Raw genomic sequence first — 12,668 nt, forward strand, 5'->3', positions numbered from 1 at the left:
CTTTATGAAATGGCCTGTTATGTCCTCAGATGCCTCAGGTGCCTCCACCTGTTAATTGATTAGTGAACTTGAGATACATAAAGAGGCGCGCATTTAAACTCCATTTGAAATTTATATATTAATACTTATTGGGTTTTATCAACATTTGGTCAATAATTTAGATAATAAATCGTAATGACGCATACTTATTAAATTATATATTTAGATTATAAAAATTGAACGAATAAATAAGCAAATCTTTATTTTATATTCAGAGAAAAATAAATATAGTTTGAGTGGTCTTGGAACGTTTCCTGTCACCCGATACTTAAAACCTAAACAAAACACACGTATAAAAATCATGAATAGACCCTTGTTCTATAGTTAACAGTAAATATGGTTATAAACAAATGCATACTCTATAAATAAATAAGAAAAGGAAATATATAATAAATAAATCTTATTTATAAATGAAAACCATATCACAGGAACTTAACTATTATTGGTAATATATATATTTTTATATTAAATAAAGAGTGATTCATATAATAAATGAATTAATAGAAATATTGAAATATAGCATTAGAATAATTATAATGATGTTTCACGATAAATGATGTCAATTGTAACGAATAACTAAATATAGAATAATTATAGAACATACCTCTGATAGTCTAGAATATTTAACTGGAAGATTGTATCCAAGTACAGAAGAATAGAATATAAATAATATTAGTAATAAGAAGACGTAGAATGGGTAAAGTAAAGAACGTAAATGTATAAGCTTATATCTCAAATTTGTATTAGAAGAAAGTATAAATGCATAAGTATATTTGGTAAAGAACTAATATATATATATGTGTATATATATATATATATGTTGTATGAGCGTGGGTGTGAGCATGAGAGTAGTGGGGAGACGTTGGAGAGTGAAGGTCAGACATCTCTCTGCCGTCTGGTATGGCTTCACTTCTCTCCGAGAACTTTTGACGAATACAACTGTTATTACTGATCAAGTTTCATCCATACTTTATAATAAAACTCAGTCTTCAAATAAAAGTTATTTTATCAATTACATCTATCCTTATCTATAACTTAATTATTTTATTAAATAATAATCATAATCATCATCAACGTAGTCAAAAATAAATTTATCCACTGCTTTCAAATTTAAAATTGGTCCCGCGTGACAACGAACTGCCCACTGTCCAGGAGGTGGCGTCAGCTCCGATCCTAGTAACCTTCCAGGACATAACAGGCCTAGGCTATGTTCCGATATACACTGTGACAACTGTAAGTTGTGACCTCCGACATGCATTAAGAGCACTGAACAGTGCTCGCAGTACAATATCAGAACATGGCTCTAATGTTATGTCCTGGGAGGTTACTAGGATCGGAGCTGACGCCACCTCCTGGACAGTGGGCAGTTCGTTGTCGCGCGGGACCAATTTTGAATTTGAAAACAGTGGATAAATTTATTGTTTACTACGATGATGATGATTATGATTGTTATTTAATGAAATAATTAAACTATGATTAAGGATAGATGTAATTGATAAAATAACTTTTATCTGAAGACTGAGTTTTATTATAAAATATGGATAAAACTTGATCAGTAATAACAGTTGTATTCGTAAAGAGTTCTCGGAGAGAAGTGAAGTTACATCAGACGGCAGAGAGATCTCGGACTTCCACTCTCCAACTTCTCCCCACTACTCTCATGTTCACACTTATGCTCATACAAAATACATAGATATATATATATATATATTCGTTCTTTAGCTAATAGACTTATACATTTATACTTTCTATTAATCCGAATTTGAGATATAAGCTTATACATTTACGTTCTTTACTTTATCTATTCTATATCTTCTTATTACTTGTATTATTTATATTCTATTTTCCCGCACTTGGATACAATCATTCGGTTAAATATTCTAGACTATCAGAGGTATGTTCTATAATTATTCTATATTTAGTTATTCGTTACAATTGACATCATTTATCGTGAAACATCATTATAATTATTCTAATGCTATATTTCAATATTTCTATTAATTCATTTATTATATAAATCACTCTTTATTTAATATAAAAATATATATATTACCAATAATAGTTAAGTTCCTGTGATATGGTTTTCATTTATAAATAAGATTTATTTATTATATATTTCCTTTTCTTGTTTGCTTATAGAGTATGTATTTGTTTATAACCATATTTACTGTTAACTATAGAACAAGGGCCTATTTATGATTTTTATGCGTGTGTTTTGTTTAGGTTTTAAGTATCAGGTGACAGGAAACGTTCCAAGACCACTCAAACTGTATTTATGTTTCTCTAAATATAAAATAAGGTTTATCCATCTATTTATTTAATTTTCTTATAATAAAAATATATAATTTAATGAGTATGTGCCACGACGATTTGTAATTTAAATTATTTACTCAATATTGTTAAGACGCAATAAGTGTTGTAGGATATTAATATATAATTTCAAATGGAATTTAAATGCGCGTTTCTTATAAATTTTGAGTTTACTAATTAATTAATAGGTGGAGGCACCTGAGGCTGTTGAGGACACAACACTAATGAGATTTAGTTACAAAATTTGGTACCTTTTTCCAGTTCGTAGTAGTTCGTCTTATTTGGTGTGATAAACTATAACCTTAAGGCTGGGCCGTAGTAAAATTTTTCCCTAGAAAATTTTATTTTTCTAATTACTCTCTGAATAGGCCTGTGAGTCAAGAAATACGCAGCTTAATATAAAGCTGATTTTATACTCTATTTCGGGAGCTATAAACCTGTAGACCGCAATTATTAATTTTCAAAAATTACAAAAATAAAAATTTTGTCTTTTTTTATCACTAGAATTGAAATTCATGATGGCCGACACGTTTTGTATTTGATTTTTCAATACAATTGTCCTAAGAAGGTTTATAATCGTACTTGCACTCAAATTTTATAGTTTCCGATTTTCTTATCATTATATAGATTGTTTTAAAAAATATTTGAAATCATTTTACGGAATAAATAACTTGTAATTCGAAAAATAAAATTTGATATAATGAGCAGCCATTTGCATCAATAGTATGGTTCTCATTAAAATGATAGATAGCGCCACCATGTACTCGAGGAAATCGGCCTAAAACGTATGACAGCAGCTTCAGGGCTGTGCCAATGCTTACGTAGATCCCGAGTATTATTCCAGACAGCCAAGAATGCTTGTGGTCTGATAGCGGTCGTAAATCTCCCGGAAACCTGAATTAAAATTTTTTTGAACAGCTTTCCTCTCAATTTGACGGCAAATTTACATCAATTTAGGTTGTTGAATTTTTTGTCTACAAAATGATTGCAATATCCCACTTAGCCTTTTTAGCTGCAAATTCATGGCCAGAATTTAACATCAAAATGGCAGCAAAAGTTGGATAGTAAGATTTGCGGCGAACTTTTTGTCCATTTGCATTATATTTTGTACTCACATAGAAGTCAAAAATTGAACGTGAGTTAGCTTATATTTTCCGTCAGAATAAACGAATATCCTCTTAGAAAATTGAAAATCAGTTTTGATAAAACTGACGGCTAATATACGACAGTAAAATAAAAGCAAATATTTTCTGGTAAGCTCTAATTGTTTAGAGGAAAAATTGAGCAAAAATCACGAGTTTACAGCAATTAGTTGTCTAATTGAAGTGAATTTTTGTCGAGCAACAATTGGCCATCTGTGAATTATAATTTTCTGCAGTCGACTTGCTAGTAAATTTCGGATATTAATTTCCGTCAAGCTGTCATCGAACTGGGTGCCATCGAATTGTCCTAAAAGCTAGTTATCTACAGTGCTACTGAACGTCAGTTGCTGTTTGTTCCCTATAGAGCTACGAAGCGGTTGATATTTATGGCGCATGTATTTGATTCCAATGATTGTTTGAGATAGAGGTTTTTTTAGTCTTTCAAATTTAGACACTGCCATATTTCAATGCATTTGACTTTAGAACCACTATAATTTCAGCACCAACGTATTAAATCTCTTATAGATTTAAGACCTATGATTTTTATCATCTCTTATACTATACACCTACATTATGATGAGTCTTGTATTATTCATGACCGTGTAACTTAGAAAGCTTATATAAAATCATCTCTCACTTATAAATACATAGATATTATAACGCAACATATTTAAGTGACTTATGTATTAAGTGTCAAGCTAATTATGTACTTGTCATAAGTAATATCAATGCAATTGGCAGCTAGTTCGATTTAACTCCACAGTAGCTTTAAGCCTTCAACTAAATGCTGCCAATATATTACGTCCCCGCAGTTTTTGTAGACCTTGTATGTTTGTGTCCGTAATGCTTAGCAGCTTTATAATTACGGTTACCATTAAATTATCAACAATGGTAGTTAAGTGCTGTGTCAATAAATGTCAGTAGTTACATATTCCCTATAACGTTAAATTTCTTTGATATTTATTTCAGATGTATTTAGAATTCAATGACTATTTGAGATAGAGGTTTTTTTAGTCTTTTAAATTTGGACACTGGCATATTTTACTGCATTTGACTTGAGAACCATTATAATTTCAGCACCAATGTATTAAATCTCTTATAGATTTAAGAACTATGATTTTTATCATCTCTTATACTATACACCTACATTATGATGAGTCTTGTATTATTCATGGCCGTGTAACTTAGAGAGCTTATAAAAAAATCATCTCTCACTTATAAATACATAGATATTTTAACGCAACATATTTATGTGATTTGCGTATTGAGTGTCAAGCTTATTGGGTACTTGTTATAAGTAATATCAATGTAACCGGCAGCTAATTTGATTTAACTACACAGTAACTTTAAGCCTTCAACTAAATGCTGCCAATATATTACGCCCCCGCAGTTTTTGTAGACCTTGTATGTTTGTGTCCGTAATGCTTAACAACTCTATATTTTCAGCCCAGGTATACTTTGTTGCTATTTTCAAAAATTTTACCGACCGCTACGATTGTCGGTTGTTGCCGACAAAGTAAATTTGGAATGGTAACTTGAAAATACATTTAACACTGTTTTTTAAAATTCATACGAGGATACGTCGGTCGGTGCTGCTCTCTTGTGAATATTTCACAGATCTTTTTGTTTCAAATATTTATTATAACCAAATGTTTCTCAAAATTCTGAGAGGTATATTTTCAATGGTTCAAATACAAAAAAATAATTTTTAGAACTTATTAATTAACAATAAGAATGCCAGGACGTTCCAATATAGGAGAAATCCGTCTGTTCAGTAAAAATAAAGTTTGAATTATATTCGTAGCTCAAGATTATTTTTAAAATTTTTGCGTAGAGGTGGGTGGTGCAGAGCGGCCCCCCTAAAATTTTGATCATAAAAAAATTTTTTTTTTTTTGTCTAATTACTATAAATCCGATATATTTCCGCATTTTTAGCTCTACCTATTACACCTAGGGCAAAATGGACCAGCCGAAGATTCTGAAAAAATAATTCTTTCAAATTTTTATCGTCAAGTTAAAAAAAATTTAATATGTTAATCCATTTTTCGGATGATTCTCTATAACTGGGGCAAATTTGGCCTCTAAAAATATTCGAAAATAATAATTTATATTTTAATTGATAAAATTTTTTAAATAATACGAAATGATCTGTAATTTAAAAAATCAAAAAACACGTTTCTATAGGGTTCAAAATAATTACGAATAAGAAATATAGAATTGTTCTTTTTTTTTTTTTTTATTAAATAATAATTAATAATTAAGCTAATCGAGGGGGAACGATTTATCACAACTTAAATAATTTTTTTTGAGTTATATGAAACCAAACATAGTTGTTAAGAGAAAGAAATACATCCTTAATGATGAAAACAATTTAAAAAAAAAAAAAAAAAAAAAAAAACTTTTTATTATTTTTTGGAGGGGGCAGCTCTGTCCCACAAAAAAAAAATTTTTTTCCAGAATTTCGGCAAAATGTCCATAAATTTGTTCGAAATAAGACAAAAGTGATATGATAGTTAAAAACCACAAAAAGTAATAATTGGCTTAGGAGGGCCGCTCTGCCCCACCCTCCCCTATTCATATCTGGTGATCTCTTTTATAGTTTTGGATTTATTTTGGGAACGAAGTTCCTTATGGGGCGTTGCGGAGGGGTATCCTAACTGGCAAAAAACGTTCATAAGGCGAGAAAAAAAATCTATCTATCGGTTGACCCTGCGGGCCAGCCCCAAAACTTCCCGGTGTTTTCGAGCTCCTTGAGCTCGAAATCATTATTGTAAACACATTTTTGAGCTCTTCGAGCTCGAAAATACTTTCGTATGCCATTGTTTTTGAAAAAAAAAACCGTTTTTTAGCATTTCTTTTTCCCGCGATATCTCGCGAACGAATTAACCGATTTTGATGGTTAAGGTGGCAATCGACGCATTTTATCGAATTCTAGAGCTGAGTAGATTTTGAAGTCGATCGTTACAGTCGTTTCTGAGAAATCACTAAAAAACTAAAATAAATTTTTTTTTTTTCGTAATTCGCCAATATTTTCGAGTCTACTTGATCAAATGATCTGAAATTTTTAGGAAAGTTGACGGCCAACAAACTCTTTCGATTGCCACCTTAACCATCTAATTCGGTTCATTACTTTAAAAGTTACAAAGAGTTTACACACACGCACACACACACACACACACACACACACACGCGCGCGCGCGCACACATACACGCACTCGGACATTATTCTGAAAATAGTCAGAATATCTTCCTAGGACCTCAGTACTTCGACATCTGATGAAAACTCGATTTTCGAAAATCGAGGTAAAAATAATTACTTCCCGAATTTTTCGAAAATCGTCGTAAGATTTGTATGTATAATCTATGTATGATGGCTATACAGTGTCTAATGTATAGTCTACGGTATGACTGTTAGTATAGTCGAGAAGATGAAAACCTACGGTAAATAGTCACAGGTCTCCTAAAAATATGGTTGATGGCTTAAACGATCCGAAATGGCTTCTAGAGAAAACATTGTTTGGATTTTTTCTGGACAAGAAAATTACAATTGTTAATAACAAAAAACCGTTAAGCAAATTAACCGTCCATCTTTTTGGCCAGAAAAAATTCTGGTGTCATCTAGACACTTCAAAGAATATGATTTTTTGGTAATGAAAGTTGTATCACCATTTTTCAAAAAGTTATTCAATTGTTAATTAACATTTTTTTTACGGGTTTGTGTTATAATAAAAGGCGGTATAAAATTTTAAATAATTAATCTATAAATTTTTTGCTTCTTAAAGCCCTTTTTATAAACATACTCAACAAGATAACGTCATGAAATTTTATAAATTACTTTTTTTTCATTCATTATTAATTTTTGAAGTAACGAAAAAATTAAAATTCTAAATAATGTATGTTAAATAATTTTTTTTGAAACTTTAAGCTATTACTGATTTCATATACTTGTTAGGCATTATATGATTACTTTTCAAATTTTTTCATGCCATTTGTTTATAAATTTTTTTATTAATTAAATATTTTAGAAAAATTTTTTTTCACCATATTGTTAGCGTAAGAAAATAATGATTTTTAAAAAATAATTTTTTCTTAAAAACAATATCTTATTGTTTATATTCGTTTCTTTCATATTTGGATTATTTTAATAAATAATTCAGAAATCGTTTTTTTTTAAATCATAATTAGCATTTCTAAACACACTACTGGAAAAAATTAAAGGATAAAAAAAAATCTGAAATTTTTGGGCGATTTTCAACAGCCCATGTAGGAACTTACAAGCTCTGACAACGGGGCTAAGCACGGACCAGGACTGGGTAACCCAGCTCTGGCTCCCCAGTGTCGGCCCTAGCTAAGGCCCAGGACTGGGCAACCTAGCTCTGGCTTCCCAATGTCGGCCCTAGCTTAGGTCCAGTCGTGGGCAACCTAGCGCTGGCTTTCCATCCTTGGCCCGAGATTAAACCAGAACTAGTAAGCCCAGCTCTGGCTTCCCAATGTCGGCCCTAGCTTAGGTCCAGTCGTGGGCAACCTAGCGCTGGCTTTCTATCCTTGGCCCGAAATTAAACCAGAACTAGTAAGCCCAGCTCTGGCTTCCTAGTGTCGGCCCTAGCTAAGGCCCAGTCGTGGGCAATCTAGCGCTGGCTTTCCGCTGTTGGCCCCAAACGAGACTCAGTCATGGGTAACCCTGCTCTAGCTCTTCAATATTGGCCCAAGCTTGAACCAGAACTAGTTCACCGAGCTCTGGGTTTCCACGGTAGACCCTAGCTAGGACCCAGCTATGAATAACTTCTACCCATACAGGAAGCCCCCGAGTTGAACGACGGGGCCATGCCTGGGACATTATTGGGAAGCCCGTCTTGGCAAACCTATACTGTCCCATGCCTGGGCCATAACTGGTTAATTAGTATTGGCCATTCCAATGATTACCCAGGCTTGAGCCAAGACTGAATACCCTAGCTTTGGCCAACCCTAGAGTCACCCTAACATGGGCCAAGATTGAATAACCTAGCCTCGGCCGTTGGATGGTTACCCTAACATCGGCCAACACTAGATAACCTAGCCTTGGCCAAGCCGAGAGTCACCCTAACTTGGGAATTATGGTGGTAGAGTAAGATAATTAAGCTGGGTTCTTGATAAATAATCAATTAAATTTAATAAATTTTATTTTAAAAAATTATGTAATTATAATATAAATAATACGAAATTTTTTTTTTCTTTCTTAATCGAAAATATAAACGCATGCATAATTAGCGTTTTGTTATTAAATCATTATATATTAACAAAATAATTTAAATATGAATTACATAATTCGATTATTTGGGTACTGATCGTCAAAATTAACAGCATATCGTGAATGTATGCTGTTTAAGACCAAAACGACATTGTTTTACTAAAGACGATTTCGAAAACGATGTCGAACTAAAAGTAACGGTTTTTGAAACATACCGAGTTAATTCAACAGAAATAGATAATCTTACGATTATCATTCAATAAATTGTCTCAAATAAACGTTTTTTTTTTTTACTTTAATCAACGCAGCAAACTCACAGACTGAAACTCTATATTGCGTGAAGTCTTTAAACGACATCGCTTTACTTAAAACGATTACAGAAAGCGACGTTTCATTATTAAGTTAATAATTTTAGATAAATTTATTGAAATCTGAATTGTGTATAATTTAATTTAATTATTTGGGTACTCTTCGAGAAATAGACAGTATATCGTGAATATATTCTTTATATTCTGTATGACACCCAAGCGACATCGTTTTTCTCAGGACGATTTCGAAAACGATGTCGAACTAAAAATAACGGTTTTTGAAACATACCGAGTTAATTGAACAGAAATAGATAATCTTACGATTATCATTCAATAAATTGTCTTAGTAAAGGTTTTTTTTTTTCTTAATTTCCACTTTAATCAACGCAGCAAACTCACAGACTAAAACTCTATATTGCGTGAAGTCTTTAAACGACATCGCTTTACGTAAAACGATTACAGAAAGCGACGTTTCATTATTAAGTTAATAATTTTAGATAAATTTATTGAAATCTGAATTGTGTATAATTTAATTTAATTATTTGGGTACTCTTCGAGGAATAGACAGTATATCGTGAATATATTCTTTATATTCTGTATGACACCCAAGCGACATCGTTTTTCTAAGGACGATTTCGAAAACGATGTCGAACTAAAAATAACGGTTTTTGAAACATACTGAGTTAATTGAACAGAAATAGATAATCTTACGATTATCATTCAATAAATTGTCTTAGTAAAAGTTTTTTTTTTCTTAATTTCCACTTTAATCAACGCAGCAAACTCACAGACTAAAACTCTATATTGCGTTAAGTCTTTAAACGACATCGCTTTACGTAAAACGATTACAGAAAGCGACGTTTCATTATTAAGTTAATAATTTTAGAAAAACTTATTGAAATCTGAATTGTTCATAATTTAATTTAATTATTTGGGTACTCTTCGAGAAATAGACAGTATATCGTGAATATATCCTTTGTATCCTGTATGACACCCAAGCGACATCGTTTTTCTAAAGACGATTTCGAAAACGATGTCGAACTAAAAATAACGGTTTTTGAAACATACCGAGTTAATTCAACAGAAATAGATAATCTTACGATTATCATTCAATAAATTGTCTTAGTAAACGTTTTTTTTTTTTAATTCCCACTTTAATCAACGCAGCAAACTCACAGACTAAAACTCTATATTGCGTGAAGTCTTTAAACGACATCGCTTTACGTAAAACGATTACAGAAAGCGACGTTTCATTATTAAGTTAATAATTTTAGAAAAACTTATTGAAATCTGAATTGTTTATAATTTAATTTGATTATTTGGGTACTCTTCGAGAAATAGACAGTATATCGTGAATATATCCTTTGTATCCTGTATGACACCCAAGCGACATCGTTTTTCTAAAGACGATTTCGAAAACGATGTCGAACTAAAAATAACGGTTTTTGAAACATACCGAGTTAATTGAACAGAAATAGATAATTTTACGATTATCATTCAATAAATTGTCTTAGTAAACGTTTTTTTTTTTTAATTTCCACTTTAATCAACGCAGCAAACTCACAGACTAAAACTCTATATTGCGTGAAGTCTTTAAACGACATCGCTTTACGTAAAACGATTACAGAAAGCGACGTTTCATTATTAAGTTAATAATTTTAGAAAAACTTATTGAAATCTGAATTGTTTATAATTTAATTTAATTATTTGGGTACTCTTCGAGAAATAGACAGTATATCGTGAATATATTCTTTATATTCTGTATGACACCCAAGCGACATCGTTTTTCTAAAGACGATTTCGAAAACGATGTCGAACTAAAAATAACAGTTTTTAAAACATACCGAGTTAATTCGACAGAAATAGATAATCTTACGATTATTATTCAATAAATTGTTTTAGTAATAAGGCCTAAGTGACAGAAATGATATTTAAAATAATAGCCTTCGCTCAAGGCTACTCTAGTAGAAGGATCTTGCATAGAGATGTTACGACAAATTTATAGAGCCCCGATACCACGTTCCCTGTCTTCTATATTTCATCATCCATCATATGCTGTCATAGCGCAGAAGATATTATAAAAAACAATTTAATCTTCTGACTCTTAAAAAGAATACTGATAATTTTAAGTGCTAGTGAGCAAAACAAAGTCTTCTGATTCTTAAAAAGTATTGTTGCTAAATTTGAGTGATGATTCATCTCTAATACCAATTTTATTGAGTATAGTTAAACTATTCCAGTTTGTTTAACCCGTAGGCCTTATTATCTTACTGTAGTAAAAGTATAATTTTTTGTTTGTTTATGGTAAAAATTACCATTACTTGGTTACATTTTATGGCTAATGTATTGAAATGAAAATTAATGATACATTTCGATAATTAAATGCAATATTTTCGACTCTATTCAAAATCTCCCTTAGCTAGACCTTATAACCCGCCGGTACCTCAATCTGATCGCCGTTTGTGGCATTTTGTAGGTAATTTAATTATCTTCAAAAGTCTTCTTAGTAATTTTACCGAGATTCAAATTGTTCATTCTGCATTGGTTCTAAAAATTATTATTTTAATAATAATTTGGGTTTGAGTTGATATTGGGTAAACGACAAAATTTACAGTAAAAATGCAGGTCCTGATTTTGTAGAAAATTTGATTCACTACATAAAAGGTCCTCTCCGTTAAGTTGCTCAAATTCTTCGTGCATGGGATAAAGGGAATTTATCATTTATGTAAATAAAATATCTGTCAAAAATTTTACCCAAGCTAATCGAATTTACTCCCCCGTATTTTCATCAATGTTTTAAATAAATAGAAAGAAAATTATTTACTGACTTAGAATTAAAATAAAAAAGCATTCGGTTGAATTTTTTAGAAAATATTACAATTACAAAATTAATGAAACCCTTTTATAACGAGAACGAAGAACTTGAGCCATTTAACTGAGAAGACTTTCTTTGTAGAGAATTAAATTTTGTATAAAATTAGGACTAAAATTTTTACCTATAAAATGCCGTAAACGGTGACCCGATAACTATAGGTAAACAACGTATCGACGAGCTCTGAGATCGTTTTACAAAAAGCGATGTTGTTTTATAACCTCGCGCGATGACAATGTTGAATCTCCCTGACTGAACAACTAAATTCGATTAAACAGAATTAAATTTTTAATTCTATTTAATTCAGATAAATTCTGTTGATTCGGTATCAAACTTTAAAATGAATTCTATTTGATTCGGCACGAAAACCAGAATTTGTCCGAGTTAAAATGAATTTAAATAATTCTATTCGGTTTAATACTGATTAATTAAAAAAAAATTCTCCAGTTTCTGGTTCTGAATCCGAATTGAGCTGACTTAAAACGAATTTGAAATTTTTGAATCGGTATTATTCTATTTGATTCGAATTCAAATTTTCAATTCAGTTGAATTCTGTTTAGCAAAATTCGACAGGATATAACAGAATTCGAATTTTGAATTCAGTAGTTTAATCAGGGCTATAAGCACCCTTCAATGAAATTAATGATATAAAAGTAAAACATTTTTTTTTCATTAAAAGTTATTAAATGATAATCGTCATATTATCTATTTCTGTTGAATTAACTTGATTTGTTTTAAAAACTGTTATTTTTAGTCTGCCATCGTTTTCA

This window comes from Microplitis demolitor, chromosome 2 (assembly GCF_026212275.2).
Source record: "Microplitis demolitor isolate Queensland-Clemson2020A chromosome 2, iyMicDemo2.1a, whole genome shotgun sequence".
Classification (NCBI taxonomy): Eukaryota; Metazoa; Arthropoda; class Insecta; order Hymenoptera; family Braconidae; genus Microplitis; species Microplitis demolitor.